The sequence below is a fragment of the Schistocerca americana genome, chromosome 4, assembly GCF_021461395.2.
Source record: "Schistocerca americana isolate TAMUIC-IGC-003095 chromosome 4, iqSchAmer2.1, whole genome shotgun sequence".
NCBI lineage: Eukaryota > Metazoa > Arthropoda > Insecta > Orthoptera > Acrididae > Schistocerca > Schistocerca americana.
The window spans coordinates 643,340,020-643,357,464 of record NC_060122.1 but is presented as its reverse complement, the minus strand read 5'-3'; positions in this window follow the sequence as shown (position 1 = coordinate 643,357,464).

The window sequence follows — 17,445 nt, the reverse complement described above, 5'->3', positions numbered from 1 at the left end:
CCCAAGGCCGTCAGTAGTTCTAATGGAATGTTGTCTACTCCCGGAGCCTTGTTTCGACTTAGGTCTTTCAGTGCTCTGTCAAACTCTTCACGTAGTATCATATCTCCTTTTCCATCTTCATCTACATTCTCTTCCATTTCTATGATATTGTCTTCAAGAACATCGCTCTTGTATAGACCCTCTACATACTCCTCCCATCTTTCTGCTTTCCCTTCTTTGCTTAGAATTGGGTTTTCATCTGAGCTCTTGGTATTCATGCAAGTGGTTATTTTTTCTCCAAAGGTCTCTTTAATTTTTCTGTAGGCGGTACCTATCTTACCCCTAGTGATATGTGCCTCTACATCCTTACATTTGTCCTCTAGCCATAGCTGCTTAGCCAGCAGGCTAGCGGAGTATATATGTAGATGTAGATGCTTCTTTTTATTTGATTATGATTACACACTCTAGAAGTAATAACTGGTGTTCTCATTAATTCTCCTGATGGACTTCCTTATGATCCAAAGGAACCCTTGTCTAACATGCTATGGAGTAAATGTAATGAACTCATAGTTCTTTTATGACGTTTCGTTAGTGTCAAAGCTTGTTTGTAATATTTTGATAATTTATGCGGTAGCTCTGAAAATCAGTGCCAATGTTTTCATAGTACAACTGTGACTGTGTTTGTTACTCACACCAGGTGGATATCTTTCGGTTAGTACTATCTTCTGGCGCTACAGCAGTGTCGTAAATAGCCCAAATGAAAATTGGGAAATATGTGACCTACAAGGAAGTTGTTAAAGTGTGAAATTCATCCAAAAAGCTATCCCACGACAAAATGACTGCTCTCGTATTTATACGTGGCGTATAAATAACGAAAACAGTCGCCCGTATAGCCAGGCGTGTTAAAGGGGAGCTATCAGCTTACGGGACGGGAATGTACGCCGCTCCCGAGTCGAGCCCGCCCGGCGCATTAACGGCGAGGGTCGGTGTGCTAGCCAACGCGGATGTGATTTTTAGGTGGTTTCCCACATGATATTAGGTGAATACCGGGCTGGTATCCAATTCCTGCCTCAGTTAAACGATTCAAATCATTTAGAAAACTTTCGCTTGTTTTCAGATGAATAACATTGCACACAGACTGTTGGGGTCCACATACTCTGAGCCAGGATGTGAGGGGGTGGCGACAGGAAGGGCAACTAGCACCTCTTAAACTAAACGTGCAAAATCCGTTCATAATCATGTCGAGCCTGCGCCGACGCGGGACAGAGGAGAAAGAGGAAGAAGAAGACACAAATATCGGAAACAAAGTAAAATAGATGTTGGAAGAGATAAATGCGTTCGTTCTTGTGGTGCTATTGATTCACAAGAAAATAATGATACTGCTAATGTTGTGCGATGAGGCCAAGCTTCACCAACGAACTCCTAGCGGTAGTAACAAGTTAGAACACATACGATTCGCTATGACCATTTTTACATGCATCGCAAGATGCGGAAGACGAAATTCGTATTTTAGAAACTGATTTTTGCTGCCCTATTTACAAGAAGGACCAAAATATACACTGGTTGAGAAAGAAGCGAAGCACCAAGAAGACATGGCTGGATGTCAATGTAACATCGCACAACTGCACATGTTAGGTGGAACTGTAAATGATTACTCGTTGCAATTCTCTGTAGCAGGTAGAACGGCCAACAGAGTGCATTATTGTTGTTCGTGTTTAATTTTGTTCCCGTAGGGAATATAAAGGGTGTAAACTCCCTGAGGTGTTGCGTGATAGCTGTGAAGGACCAGAATGTCACGCGTACGCGTGTGAGACTACGTTATCAGCATCTGACAGAGATTAAAAGAGTCCTCACTGTGGGTCTGCATGTGGGCAGCTGGTCGAATGGTGTGATATCCAGTTTTGTGGGGCATTCTGAACTGGCAATGGCCACATATTAAAATGCATGGGAACGTTAAGGCAGGCATACTCGTGGTTAAATTTCTGGTCGACCGCTTCTGACCACCACAAGGGAGAGTAGCCATTTGAGCGCCAAGCACATTCTAACACCTCACATCCGCGCGTGCGATCCGAAAACAAGAAATCAACTCTCTGCGACATTATGTGTCATCCAGCACCATCAGTTGGAGACTAGCAGGAACCAGACTGGGAATTACTGTCCCTTACCTAGAGTGCCATGAAAACCTCAAAACAAACGGGTAAGCAGATGTTGAAATTACCGCTTCAGTTGTAAGGTTCCTATCATTTAAAACATGACCCGTTTCGGGCTCTTATACCCATCGTCAGGTGCTCGCCGGTGAGACACCCCGTCCTAAACTCGTCCACCTCGGCGTTCGGGGACACTGCACAAAGTTGTAACACCTGATGATGGGCATATGAGACCAAAACCATCGTTTTTTAAATAAAAAGAGCCTTACTACCGAAACGGTATTTCCATTCTCTGCTATAATGCTCAGTTGCGGATGTTCCTCCGACAGGATTGTTTGTACAAACGATTTAGTTTGGATAGGTGACGTGACTGGCAGGCATGGACAGCTAATCAGTGGCGTCGCTCAGTGTTTAGCGATGCATTGTGATTTTACAATACCCCCGAACACCATCATTTGTGACTAGGGCGCCGACCAGAGGAAGGATACCATTTTCCCAATGTTTTGTAGAGGCACAGTGCTGTTACTCCTGTCGTCATGCTGTGGGGAGACTCAGAGTGTGATTTCTGGCCACATATAGCAGTTACTGAGAGAACTCTGACAGTACAGCGGTACGTCACGTCCATCCTGCTTCCTCTTGTGTTACCTCTGATGCTTCAGTATTGTAGTGCATTTGTCAACAGAATTATGCTCGTCCACACATCGTAGGTACCTCTGTGAAATATTTATGTGATTGTTAGGTTCCACCGTGGCCAGAGTGGGTTCCCGATGAAATACGTGTGGGACTTAATCAGAACGTTAACTCCATCCCAATGCCTGGACAAGTTGCAGTAGTTCCTCAGCTTGCCTCGGGATACGACATAATGACTTTATGACCCCCTCCCCAACTGAATTACTGCATGCGTGCATGCAGGCCAGAGGGAGTACGACTTTCTGTTCATAAGTAGGCTCATATTCCAAGAACTCTGCCAATTAGACTCGATTTTGTGATAATTGAAATAACATCGTATACCCTCTCAAACCGTGAAGTTTCAGTTCGGTTCCTCCTTCCCTTCTGTGTCCTTCACTTTTTTGTCATTCAGTATATTTCGTCTGTCAAGTATCTGCTTTGTGAGAGTCAATTAGTTTACACGAATCATATCTGTAAATCAGCTGTTCTGAATTTGACGTCATGATAATCTTATCACGACCTTCGTAATATTTTTAACAACGACAGACTGCAATTAACTTACATATGTCACTGACTCTCGAGGGGGAGTAGGAAGCGGAAATCGTTGAAGAAAACAAGTCAGAATGTTCCAAGAAAATAGATACTAAAATCTTGTTGATGCCAGATAGTACTTGCGAAAAATAATTTGAGGAAATTTTTAATATTTCTAAATTAAAGAAAAATGTTTTCGTCTTAGGCAACGAGCTCAGATTGAGCAAAGAAACATATTCTCCTGTTCTCCGAATTACCCATGTGCGATGGCCGCAAACTAAATTACCGCCATGAAAAATGAACAAATTGTATGTACGGGGAGAGAGATTACAGTCATAAAAAATTATTGCTTTCCAATGTTTTGAAGATTTCAGATTTCGAATGACAACAAAAGTTCCTAACGAGAATAACCTATGAGAAGAATGGGCACAGCGTTTTACAAATTAGCCTACTACGTAGGACATACAGCAGTGAAGAGGCCTGCATAACCGAGTAAGCGAGCACAAAATACGAGATGGGGCGAACACACCCTAACTCGATAGGCTGCCCGCACTAGTTCTAGTGACCGAGCATAGAAGCCGTGACCGAATACGTACCACGTAACTTCAAACACATTACACGTGTCATTATCCGTGTGAGACTGAATGCAGTACGGGCTTCTAATTTGTGGTGTGTCTCTCTCTGTAATCATGCAGCGCGAGGAAGCTAGATGTAAGACTGAAACCAATGTTTGCACATTGAAGGAACGGGAAGGTCTAAAAAGCCAAGTATGGAGTACATTTCTGTTGGTTGTAGACGAAAACAGTGCGTCTACTGGGTACGTATCGTGCAAAAACTTCTCCACATTATTGTCTTTCCAGTCGGGAACCACTCATTTAAAGAAAAACAGTTGCAAGAAACCTCACAAAGATGCAGCTCCTTCAGGGATACCGGCAGTAATAAAAAATAGTATTACAGCAAAGAGTGTTGCATTGTGAGCTAAAGATATCAGACCTCTTAATGCTCTTTCCGGTGAAGGTTTCAGAGATCTAGGCCAAGAATTAATACATCTAGGTGCGCATTATGGAGGAGTTAACGTGGCAGATCTCAGGCCACATCCCTCTATTATAAACACCCATGTCAAAGAACAAGCTGATGCAGCGTAATATGAAACAGCATAATGCCTTCTGTTATTGCGGAAGTTATTAATAGAACATGCGCTGCGACAGTTGATATGTGGACTGATTCGCATAATTAGGTGCACTATTAAAAGCTTACATTACAAAAAAAAAAAAAAAAAAAATGTTTCAAATGGCTCTGAGCACTATGGGACTTAACATCTGAGGTCATCAGTCCCCTAGAACTTGGAACTGCTTAAACCTAACTAATCTAAGGACATCACACACATCCATGCACGAGGCATTATTCGAACCTGCGACCGTAGCGGTCGCGCGGTTCCAGACTGAAGCGCCTAGAACCACTCGCCCACAGAGGCCGGCACAACATATTACATTAACACAGATTGGTCTCTTGTGAACAATGTTTTATTTACAACAAAATTCCTGGACGTTAAGAAGACGGGAGTAAATATTATGAAAGAAATTGAAGAGAGGATGGCTGATTGGGACATTTCGCCGGACATGTTGCACAGTTTTGTTTTTGTCTCCGACCAGGGTGCCAATGTAATAAAGGCTTTGGAAAATCACGAAAGGATTCCTTGTGCTGCTCATTGTATAAACACAGCACTTAGCCATATTTAAGACGAAGATAACGTCTTGTTATATCATACCCCGAACAATGCATCAACAATAAACACTGCAAAATGCATTGAGAGGTACATTAAAAAAGGTGGCCTGTGCTCGTCTTTGAAATCATCGTTGAAACAAGAGGTCTGCACACGCTGGAACAGCTTGTACACTATGCTGGAATCCTTACACACTCAGTATAAAGAAGTTGCTACTTTGCTGACGGAAAAGGACTCCACTTACAGGTTGCAAGGAAACGATAATGAGCTTGCAGGAAAAACTGCGCATTTTCTGGGATCGTTTAAAGAGGCCACAGATGAATTAGAAGGTGAAAAAGAACCGACAGTCCAGTTTCTTCTTCTTTGCTTTCACAAACTGCAACAAATTTCCAGTGTCAATGACACTGACTGTCCGGTGAGTAATTACTGCAGTTAAAAGCACTGTTTCATTATGATACGCGATAGATTTATAATGAACTAGCGTAACTGACGTGTACTAACAGACATTTATTTTTTAACAGGTGCAAAGGATTAAAAATCGAGCCTTGACTTTCGTTTGTGAGAAGATTGTGATTACTTCCAGACATAAAATTGCTTCCTTCCTTTGACCGTCTTTCCGTGATCTTAATATGCTTGAAATAAATGAAAAGCAGGAAATTCGTAGCAATGTGCGACAAATGTGTGCTACTTACGCAGGTACAGCATGCAATCATTAACATAATCGTTTTTGCATAGTTAGTGGATAGTGTGTTATAGAGAAACGGGAATGTTATAATTCGTATAATATTTCATTAACATAAAACATTTTTGTTTTTACGGGAGCGTTTCGATGACCTCCACATCAGTTCTGTATTACTTGGCTCTTTTGTTTATTATCATAGATCCTTCAAGTACTGTCTCATCACCACCCAGAGAGAGAGAGATCGTTTCAAAGAATGGAGGAACAACAGATCACCCGCAGCAGATGAAGTAGATCTCTACATTTTAATGCACCCCGGAGATGATGATGACATCTTAGAGTGGTGGAGCAGACATGAAACAGATCTGCCAGGCCTGGCTGCAGTTGCAAGACGTATTTTATCTATCCAAGCAACAAGCGCACCTAGTGGAAGATGCTTTAGTAAAGCCGGCATGTTACTAACAAATCGCCGCAGCCAATTACATCCGGAACGCGTTAGTGATTTACTGCTGATCAACAATAACTATAATTTTGTTTCTGTTGCAAACAAGTGAAAAGTATGAGAAGTTACGTCTGTATATGTTTAATGTTCTTTGTATGCTTTCTTTATGAAGATGGTTGTCTTCTAGATTACAGGGCAGCACTTATTTAATGTTTCCTATTAATGAAAGGAAAAATATATCTTCTGTTTGGAAGTGAGGCTGGTCTTCTATCCGCGATTATATTGAAATATCATTTTACTTTCCAAGTGCTTTATGAATTTAGCTGTGCCACGTACCCGTTCTTGGAAACGTTACCTGTGTAATAAAATAGAGAGAGACAGAGATAAATACATTGTGTGTGTGTGTGTATGTGTGTGTGTGTGTGTGTGTGTGTGTGTGTGAGAGAGAGAGAGAGAGAGAGAGAGAGAGAGAGAGAGAGAGAGAGAGAGGCGTTGGATTTGTACAGTACAGTACAGAGAGCCGGGGCGAGGCGAGTTGAGACGTCAGCGGTGACCGGTCATGCTCGGTTATCCGCGCGTCCAGAATCCGGACAACAGACACGGGGCGAGTACGTCATCGAGCCGAGTCGTGTGGGGCCGGACACGAGCGGCTCGGTCCCCCCGTCAACAGGCGAACCGTGACCTGTCAATCATTGAGCGTTGCAGCTGAGCTGTTATCCAAGTAGTTGCATCTTGCTAATTCACTGAATATCAGATTTCATGTATGTCTTTCTATCTCATAGAGAGAAAAAAAAATGCTTCTCCAAATGTAGCAAAAGGAAGCTGAAAATTTCCTGGCCCTACCAGTACTTTTTGTCCTTCAGTGCGCAAGAAACTCATTTGATCCACATTAAGCAACATTTTAACAATGGGGTAAGAAGCTACTTATTCATGAAAATATTAAGTGTACAGTAGTATGGAGACTACATCTGCCCATCGACGTTTCTGAGATTGGTAGATTTTTTCTTTTTTCTTCCTAATAATATGAACTGCTCATTTAACGTCCTATTAACCAAAAACAATATTAAACGCACTGACATAAATGATATTTTGTTCTTAATAAATCTTCGAGAAGTAGATTTTCCTGGCATATTTTTGATTGTGCCTACAGAACCCGACGTCTGAGTCAATAAATGTTCCAAGGGATGTTAAGGGAACTTGCGTTGCAAATAAATATTCCATATAGTTCGAGTACATCTTCATATTTCTCCAGGTGTGTTAGGAATACTCTTTTCTTTCTTTGATAGTAGTCCTTCAATTAAGGAGTGCAAAAATTGAAATAAAAATATTTAGAAATGAATACATGTTTTGAATGGGAGGTAGGCTGGAAAACGAATAATGTTGCATTATGATAATGATGCAGTCTCAAAAAAAAATATATATATATATAAATCAGTTTCACTTATTGGAGCGACATAGGGTCTACTGTGCATGGAGCAGCTGTGACCACAAGGCCTTATAATCAGTTTCGTAGAAATTGGGTTGAGCTTAGATGGAAACCATACGAACAACGTAGCCGGCCAGAGTGGCCGAGCGGTTCTAGGCGCTTCACTCTGGAACCGCGCGACCGATACGGTCGCAGGTTCGAATCCTGCCTCGGGCATGGATGTGTGTGATGTCCTTAGGTTAGTTAGGTTTAAGTAGTTCTAAGTTATAGGGGACTGATGACCTCAGCTGTTAAGTCCCATAGTCCTCAGAGTCATTTGAACCATTTTTTCGAACAACGTAAATCCAAAATTCTGCTGCTCATGCGTCAATAAATTCCTGTGTCATTGCTTTTTCTTCATAACCTTGAAGTCTTGGCATTAAAATACATAGAGAAAAGTATACCGTCGTACAACCTACATATTCGAATACGTTTATAGGATCTTTAATGAGTGACACTCCAATTTATTTGTGAGGAAAGAAAAATGGATGATTGAAATAAACGAGAACAATATATACCGGGTGGTTATAATTAAAGTGCAGTTAGTCACAGGTCTAGTGAGGGCTGTAATTATCGTATGGCAGTGAAACTTGGTAGGAACCTATTTACGCTGGAAACAAATTAGTTCCAGTTTTGGAAGCGCGGTGCAAATGTGACTCTGTGAATGCAAGAAATATGTATAAAAATGTTTCCAAATGTGATGGATTAGGAAAGGGATATGGGCAGAAAATGTGAAACAAGTGAGAAAGGAATAATGTTGTTTTTATAACTAACAGCCGCTTACACGAGTACCGGAGATGTCGAAGAGGTTATGTAGAGCGCCATACTTGTACCTAGGGATCAAAATTACAACTAATTTTGCCCAGCTTGAATCGTTCCGCACCAACGCATTCACATATATAGGCTTACAAAGTTTCGCTACCATACGATAATTACAGTGTACACTGTACTCCCGTGAGCAGTTGCACTTTAATTATGACCACCTGGTACCTGCAGTGGATGTTTCCGAGGCAGTAGTAGCTCGATAACCTATATTCGTCGTCAGACTGTTTTTCCACCACACGAGATTAAGGTAAATCTCATTCGCAATCTGATATTCGCTACTCGTTGAAGTGTATTCTCCGCAAGACGCAGAGTTTCGTTTAATTTGGATTCGTCGTTGAAGAACGATTGCTGACATCATCTTGTCAGTAATTCTGGAAAGGAAACTTGCGCCATAAATTCACCTGGGCTTTCTTCCCAGAATTTGTTCCCGCAGTATGAATAAAACATGAACGCTCCGCAAGGTAAGAAGTCCTTCACGCTTGAGACTTCGCTGAGATGAGGATTCTGAAAAAAAAACACGATCCGATATTGCGCACTGTTGAACCTAGGAATTCTACTCTTGCGGAAGTAGGGGTGAAATTTACTTGAGTAAGCTGAATGTGTAACGCATAGCGATGGCTTCAGCATGAACTTTGCAGAACGTTAATGGAATGCCATGCTTTTACCATTCAGTAACTGTGCACATCTTGAAATCGATGATGCAATGCTGTGTCTAATCATGTAATTGCCAACAGAATACCCCGATGTTATTACAATAAAACCACATACACAAACGCGAAAACCGGCACTGATTTGAATACAGCAGCTTCTTGTTTTAGAGTTGTACTAACAGACTCCTAAGCCTTAATGTACCGTTGGCTGAGTTCCTCATTTCCTTAAATACATTTTTACGCCCCGTTGTCATGGTCGATTCGAATTTCTAATTATCAAGTAAAACTGTCATTCCGTAAGGTTGCCGCGGCCAACGAGGTTGGATATTCCTCAACCCCAACATATCCAGCACGCAGAGGTCGTGCATATAAACATCATAATACAGTAACAGCACGCACAGACGAGTACTAGCAGTCGTCCATGACATGCTCCAACAGCGAATGAAACGGGAAGAAATCTTAGCATGTAGAATAATGGAAAGTACCCTCCGTCGAGCACTTCACGGAGGTTCGTGGAGTACAGATTCAAACGTGAGAATAACTAAAACATAGAGGCAATGGTTTATCCATTTTTGAATTAAAAGCAGAATTGTGAAACGTAAATAAATTTTATTTCAGGCACTTACGAGATATTATAGAACACAGTGGGATATTTAGAGATCACTGCACCAAAAGTGTAGAACTTTGAAATGAGCTTGTCAGTGTACTGGTTGTTGTTACATCCTAAGTCCACATAAAAGTATCTACAGAAAATTGCCCTGATTAAAATGTCCATCTATAAACTAAATACTGACCCAAGGAAGTTTCATTTTACCGCCATCTGAGTTCATTTGAAGAATAAGTTAACACAAGGATCACTTATTTTGCCCAACGGCTAATCATTGGACTTCAGTTAATATTTGAATAATTCTTACGGATCCGGTTTCCTGTCAATCAATCCACATGAACCACGTGGCATTCGATACCAATACGTCACAAAGCTAGAAAGTATTCAAGAAACTAATGCAAGTACCAAACATCGTTAGCTGAATAATGAAGGAATTGTTCACCTATGATTCAGATGCTTAATACAGAGATAACGACCTGCCGGAGTGGCCGTGCGGTTCTAGGCGCTACAGTCTGGAGCCGAGCGGCCGCTACGGTCGCAGGTTCGAGTTCTGCCTCGGGCATGGATGTGTGTGATGTCCTTAGGTTAGTTAGGTTTAATTAGTTCTAAGTTCTAGGCGACTAATGACCTCAGAAGTTGAGTCGCATAGTGCTCAGAGCCATTTGAATTTAGAGATAACGAATTCTGGTCCATTTGAATCGAAACTGAATTCCCCGCACTGCAAAACATGTTGTAGCACCACTCGTAATGGCTCAGTAGACTCGGATATGCTGTGCACTAATGTAATACACCAAGCTGCGCTATGCAGTGCGGTACCATATAGCTTTTAGTACCTAACCAAACAGTGAAGGAAGCGAAACCTCATTGCACGTTTTCACCTACAGACCCAAGCTGCAACGACCAGCCAACCTCTCAGTCTACATACATATCGAATCAGTCGAAGTCTTAGAACAGGACAAGACACTTAGTGTCCCAATCGAATATCGAAGATGCTGCATAGGTAAATTGCCGCGCTTCTTTCCTAACGACTGAGACGTACTACCCACCAAAGTGCACCGTTTGAATTCCACATCTCGACTGACGAACTCTGTTTTCCTTACGTACATCAACTAATAGAAATAGGTTATCTTAGCAAAAGCGCTTGCAAATTATGAGGCACTAACATCATGGATCCGCTAGGAATCTGTCTCACTCCCTGCTCAAATGCTACTTCCCTTTCATGTCGTTCGACATAATAACTGCAGCCTGGTCCCCGTAAACCTGTAAATAACCTTTCGCTCCTGTACTGGAACCCCGACACCTACAGAATTTCAAAGAGTACTGTATATTCCAAGTAACACAATTAAAAGATTTCTCTCTATCTACAAGTGCTATAAACATACGTTTGCCTTTCTTTAATCTATTTTGTAAGGTAAATCTTATGCCCATTTTTGCCTCATGCGTTCTTATATTTCTGCAGAACAGAAACAGATCTTTTCCGAAGTCGCCTTTAACAGCTTTTTTCAATATGCTGCAAAATATTCCTGTCAGCTTTTTGCAACCATGACTTACGGAGCTGATAGCTCGGTAACATTCACATATGGTAGCAACTGCTTTGTTTGGAATTGGATTTACTACATCCCTCTAGAGTCTGAGGGTATTTCGCCTGTCTCACATGTCTTACACACCAAGTGGAATAGTTTTGTCGTGGCTGGCTCTCCCAAGGATCTCAACAGTTCTCAGAGGATGTCGTCTACTTTTTCGATTTAGATCTTTCAGTGCTCTACCAAGTTATTCTCGCAGCAAGATATCTCCCATCTCTTTTTCATATATTTGCTCTTCCCTTTCCGTAATGTTATATCTCTCTATATCTATTCCTACAACTATTCAGCTTTCGCTTCTTCACTTACTACTCGATTTCTGTCCCTCTCCTATATGCGATGTTATCTTTCTCCTCCTTATACATGCTTCTGCAGCATTGTATTAGTGCTGTAGCCTATCCTGCTTAGCCATTTCGCTCTTCGGCCTATCTCGGAGACTTTTATCCCCTTTCGTTTGCTACATTTCTGTATTTTCTACTTTCGTCACTTAATTTCAACTTACCCAGGATTCCTACTAGGCCGTGTCATTTTACCTATTAGAGTCTCTGCTGCTGTTACTACTTCATATCTCAAAGCTACCCATTCGTCTTCTAGTTTTAACTTACAGCACGTAGCTAGCAATTTATTGTTGGAGACCACATCTGCCTCTGTAAATGTCTTAAAGTTTAAAATTGGTTTAGTTTGATACCTTTCAGTGTCTTCAGGACTCTTTCACAGGTATAACCGTCATTCATACTTCCTAAGTGGGGTAGGACTTCAAAGGAGCCGACTTGGGGCAGGAGAGGCATCACATGACATTTTAATTTGCACAACCTATACTTTTACAAATAAATTCATGAAACTTTGTCAGCGTGACCAGGAAGGATTCAGGATTTACACTCATAGCATAGGAAGTCCAAAAACGTAACAAAATATTTTTTTTGACATGTGAAATTTCATCACTTTTTTACTTATTATTGGCTGCACTTGTTGCTGTAGGTACGCTTTTCTTCATAAGTAAAAGAGATTCTTCAATGAATTTTGGACAGCATACAAACCATATTTAAGGTGTATGAAATTCTAGAATTTATATAATTTATGAAAAAATGAATGAGCTGTTAGATTTTAAACGTCATATTTAAAAAAACCTCAAGTTTTCTAGTTAATTTTTACCACAGTTTTTAACATGTTTGGAAAACTCTAGAGTTTCATACATCTGTAAGTATGGTCTGTATGCTGCGCAAAATTCGTCGAAGAATTTCTCTTACTGAAAGTGTACCTATAGAAACAAATGCAAATAGTAAGTGAAAAAATGATGCAATTTTACATGTAAAAAAGTATTTCTTTATGTTTTTGAGCTTCTACTGCTATGAGCGTGAATCCTGAAACCTTCCTGGTCACGCCGACAAATTTTTATGAAGTTATTTGTAAAAGTATAGACAGTGGAAATAAAAATGTCCTGTGGTGCCTCTTCTGCTCCTAATCGGCCCGTTGGACGGCCTATGATATGCTCGGTGCAAAATAATGCCAATTGGGTCCCTTTTCATTCATTCCCCCCACCCCCCATTCTAATACTTTTCCTTTTCTTCCTTCTCTTTTCCTACTACCGAATTCTAGTCACCCATGAATTAAATGTAATAACCTTTGACATGTTAAACTATCCTAGGAAGAGGTCTTTAATATATATCTTGAAAATGTTACTTCCTACCGAAACTAGACGTCAGTAAAGCATCCACTAAAAGTACCTTATAGTAGTTACATGAATTTCTTCGATCATATATGCTAATCCTTATTCCTCTGTAGTGTTCATGCTATCTGCATATCCCATAAAGTGTAACTGCAACAATACCTGCTACCAGCATCACGCTGGAACATACGTAGCGAGGAGCGGGCAGAAATACAATCAAAGCCTGTCTCGATGGCCAGACGACGGCGCCTCACACAACAGCCGCTGTGGCTGACTCATGCCGCTGGAGAGCTTGTCAGACCTTGTACGCGCCTGTAGTCCTATACCCTTCGCAGACCACGACACGCCATCTGTGGGCCTGAACCCATCACGTCTCTACAGACTGGTAATAGCATCACGCAGCCTTGCCCCAAGCCAATGAAAAGATTCTATCTGTCCTCACTTTATCCCCCATTCAACACATGTAAAGTGCCCTACGAAACGAGTTCTATACTGAGCTGCCAGACTTTTGTAATTTTGGCTTTTGTAGTACTGACGTCAAATCAGTTGTACTTCTTAACATAAATTCAATGACCCTGAAGAATTTCCGAGCTATACAGGACGTATGGCCTAGGAGCGTCTGTTTCAGATTCTTCGGCAGGCGGCCAAATGCAAATCTGAGATACTGCCAACATGAGCAGTTGGCATTCTCAAAGAACTATTCTCCAGAATGAAGGTGATTGCTATGAGTAGCTGTGCATTAAAAACGACCTTGGTAGCGTGCAAATTTAAGCATTATACAAGAGAAACTGTTTTTGCGACTAAAGTACAGGTAGAGATGCTCAGACGAACGTTGACAGACAGGAAGCGCAATCAGAACATTTCCACAAAGAAATCGTTAGACTGCCGTAGATTGAACTAAGATTGATCGCCATGGGGAAGAGAATGCAAAATAGCGTCTCCTAACGAACACGAAAAGGCCCAATCTCACGAACGGTCTTAGGATCCATCAGCCTACCGTTAAACACTGTGGTGACAGCAGGTGATATATATGACATCTTCGTGGTTTCCAGACCCTGTTGTTAGTCTTCATGGACAAATCACAGCAAAGGTTGTGTGAAATTATGTGAACAAACAGAAGATAGATTGCATCTATCGTCCAGAAGGGCTATTTAGTGCCATTATCGTTCAGAGGCGTGTCCCAGTACACCCAACAAGGAAATGAGTACTCAGCAATATCTGTCATTCACGTGAGTAGCCCATAGCGCCTGCTGTTCAAGTGAATGATCGAGTCCACCTATCGTTCATATGCGTAACCAAGTGCCAGTTTGGAGGGTACGTCCCACGTCACCTAATGATAAAATGGGTATCACTTGCACCTGTCGTTCAAATGGGTAACCTAGAGTACCGATGGTTCAGATGGAAGATCAAGTGCACCTAACATTCAGAGGGGCGGCCCAGGCCATCTAACATTCTGATGAGTGACTCGCACCACCTATAATTCAAAAGGGTGATCCATATGACCTAGCATTAAGATGGCTAACATAGAGAAACTAATGTGAGATACATAATCAAGTGGACCTATCTTTGAATGCGTAATCTAGAGGAAATATCATTTCCAGGTGTGTCCCAGATCACCTATTGATCAGATGGGTAATCAACTTCATCTGTCGCTCAAATGGGTGGCCAAGAGCGCCTATTATTCAGATGGGTGACCAAATGCACCGGTTATTCAGGTAGGCAATGAGTGCACCTATTTTTTAGAGGGATGACCCAGTGTACCTATTTTTCAGGTGTGTGAATCAGGCCATATATCGTTCAAATGGATGACCTATACTGCCTATCATTTAGGCAGGTGTACCATATCACCTGTTGTTAAGATATCCGATCTGGAATACCTCTTGTTCAGATGGGGGACCAAGTGCCCTAATGTTCAGAGACGTGGCCCAGTGCACTTATCGATGATATGGGTGACTCAAGTTACATGTAATTAGGATGGGTGACCCATGGCACCTGTCATTCAAATAAGTGACCCAGAGCTCCTATCGTTCAGCTGGGCGGTCACGTACACCTGTTCTTCTGGTGGGTAGTCAGCATCACCTATTGTCTGTATAGGTTACCAATTGCATCTATCGTTCAGACGTGTTATCCACTGCACCTGTCGTTCAAGTGGATGCCCAAATGCACCTATCATTCACATGAGTGACCATATTCTGTTATTATTTGGATTGGTGAACAAGTGAATCCAGTATTTAGATTGATGACAAAGTGCGCCGATAAATCAAATGGATTCCCATACGTAGGTTTTAGAGATAGCAATTTCTCAATCACAACCCTAGAATTTTAGCGGATTTAATGAAATATATGGATTAACTTCAATTTCATCCGTGACACGCCCAATCGCCTGTCTTAAAAACTACGGAGCGTTAGGAGTGTTGGATCTTGACTCTGCAGCGAATATTACTTGCAGCACTATCGAAGCAATCCGACGTTGTTTTATCTACGTGTACTTAGATGTTTCTTTTACTTGGATAACAACCCATATATTTAAATGGTTCAAATGGCTCTGAGCACTATGGGACTTAACGTCTGAGGCCATCAGTCCCCTAGAACGGCTATATATTTAAATTTATCTTTTGAGATACACAGACATATCACTGCAAACACCTGGATTGCTCTGTGTTTTGATGAACAAACTGGCACTGAATTCACTTCATAGCCTCGATACTTCGCCTGGCAAACCGGGGAAACTACGTTGTAATTCCAGATGTGAAAACAATACCGAAAATTAGAAGAGAAGAAGTCTCACCGGTTACTGACCATTACTGTAATCTTGCTACACACTTTCAACGTTACACTTCTGCAGCAGTAATGGATCAGAGTAATACCAGTTTTTTCTTTCATGCGTTTGAGGAAAGATACACACACAGAGATTAAATGAGGGCAAATCAAGACGCCTATAAACAAAATCCTTATAATATCTGCAGAAGAACTAGGCCATTATTAGTCTAACGCCTAGTGTACAGCGAAACACACACTTTTCGACAAAATGCTTTTCTGTGTGCATTTGTTTCCTCACATGTTGAGTGTACACACGCCTGTGTTCAGTGTTAAATGCTGAGGGGCGCCGACTGGGGTGGCCGAGCGGTTCTAGGCGCTACAGTCTGAATCCGCGCGACAGCTACTGTCGTAGGTTCGAATCCTGCCTCGGGCATGGCTGTGTGTGATGTCTTTAGGTTGGTTAGGCTTAAGTAGTTCTAAGTTCTAGAGGACTGATAACCTCAGATGTTGAGTCCCATAGTGCTCAGAGCCATTTTTTTTGTTGAGGGGCTGTTTCAGAAAGACACCATTGTGGCGCGCTGTATGTCCACTGAGGGGAACAGAAAAACATTTCGAGTGCTCCTGTATTTCTGTCAACTTCTTTTCCAAAACAGATAAACTCTGCCGTCACCGAAATGTCGCTGTTTAGCGACCTACCAGTAGTTCCAGAGACCAGTGGCGTATAATTGCCGTCTTACACTATGTGATGAAAATTATCCAAACAGGTCTATGTAATGAGCAGATCACCACTAGATGTCACGCGCAGTGGACCCGTCAGCGCTGAAGCACGGGCAGAGTCGACAGAAAAAATCAGTAACAACAGGATGGTTCGGTCAGAAGAGTTCATTGACTTCGAACGTGGACTAGTGGACTGGTTTCATCTGAGTAACAAATCCGTCAGGCACATTTCAACTCTGTAAAGCTGCCCTAGTTGACTATTGGCGATGTGACTGTGGAACAGAAACATGAGGGAACAACCGCAGTTTCCCCAAGACCAGGCAAATCCCATGTACTGAAGGACAAGGATGGTCGAGCATTTCTCAGGCTGGTTTTCTAAAAAAATCTCATGAAATCATTGGAAGGAATACTCGTGAGTTCCGAAGTGTGACAACGAGTCCAGCTAGCACACATTCTGTGCGTAGGGAGTTAAAAAAGAATGATGTACAGTGTCGAGCAGCTCCTGACGAGGCACGTATTTCTGTCGTCAAGGCTAGGCGACGTTTGAGGTGGTAACAGCGCGATGCAACTGGGAAACAGATGACACGAAACAAGTGATTTGGAGTGAGGGATCACGCTATACCTGTGGCTTTCTGAAGGAAGAGTTTTGGTTTGGTGAATGCGTAGAAAACGTTACCTGCCATCTTGTCTAGTGACAACACCGAAGTACAAAGGTGGCGGTTCTACAGTATGAAGTGTTATTCGTGATTAAGGCGTGGTCCCATTATTGCGATTAAGAAAACGCCAAATACGGAAGAATATGAACACATTTTAGAGAAATGTGTATTGCCTCCAGTAGAAGAATATTTTGGGGTCGATAAGTGTGTGTATCAGCGTGACACTGCACATTGTAATAAAACGGCATCTGTCAGTAATCGTTTGTGGGCAATAACATGCCTGAAATTTATGGGCCCATTCAGAGTCCCGACCACCCAATGGATGACACCATTGGGGTGCGCTGCCTTT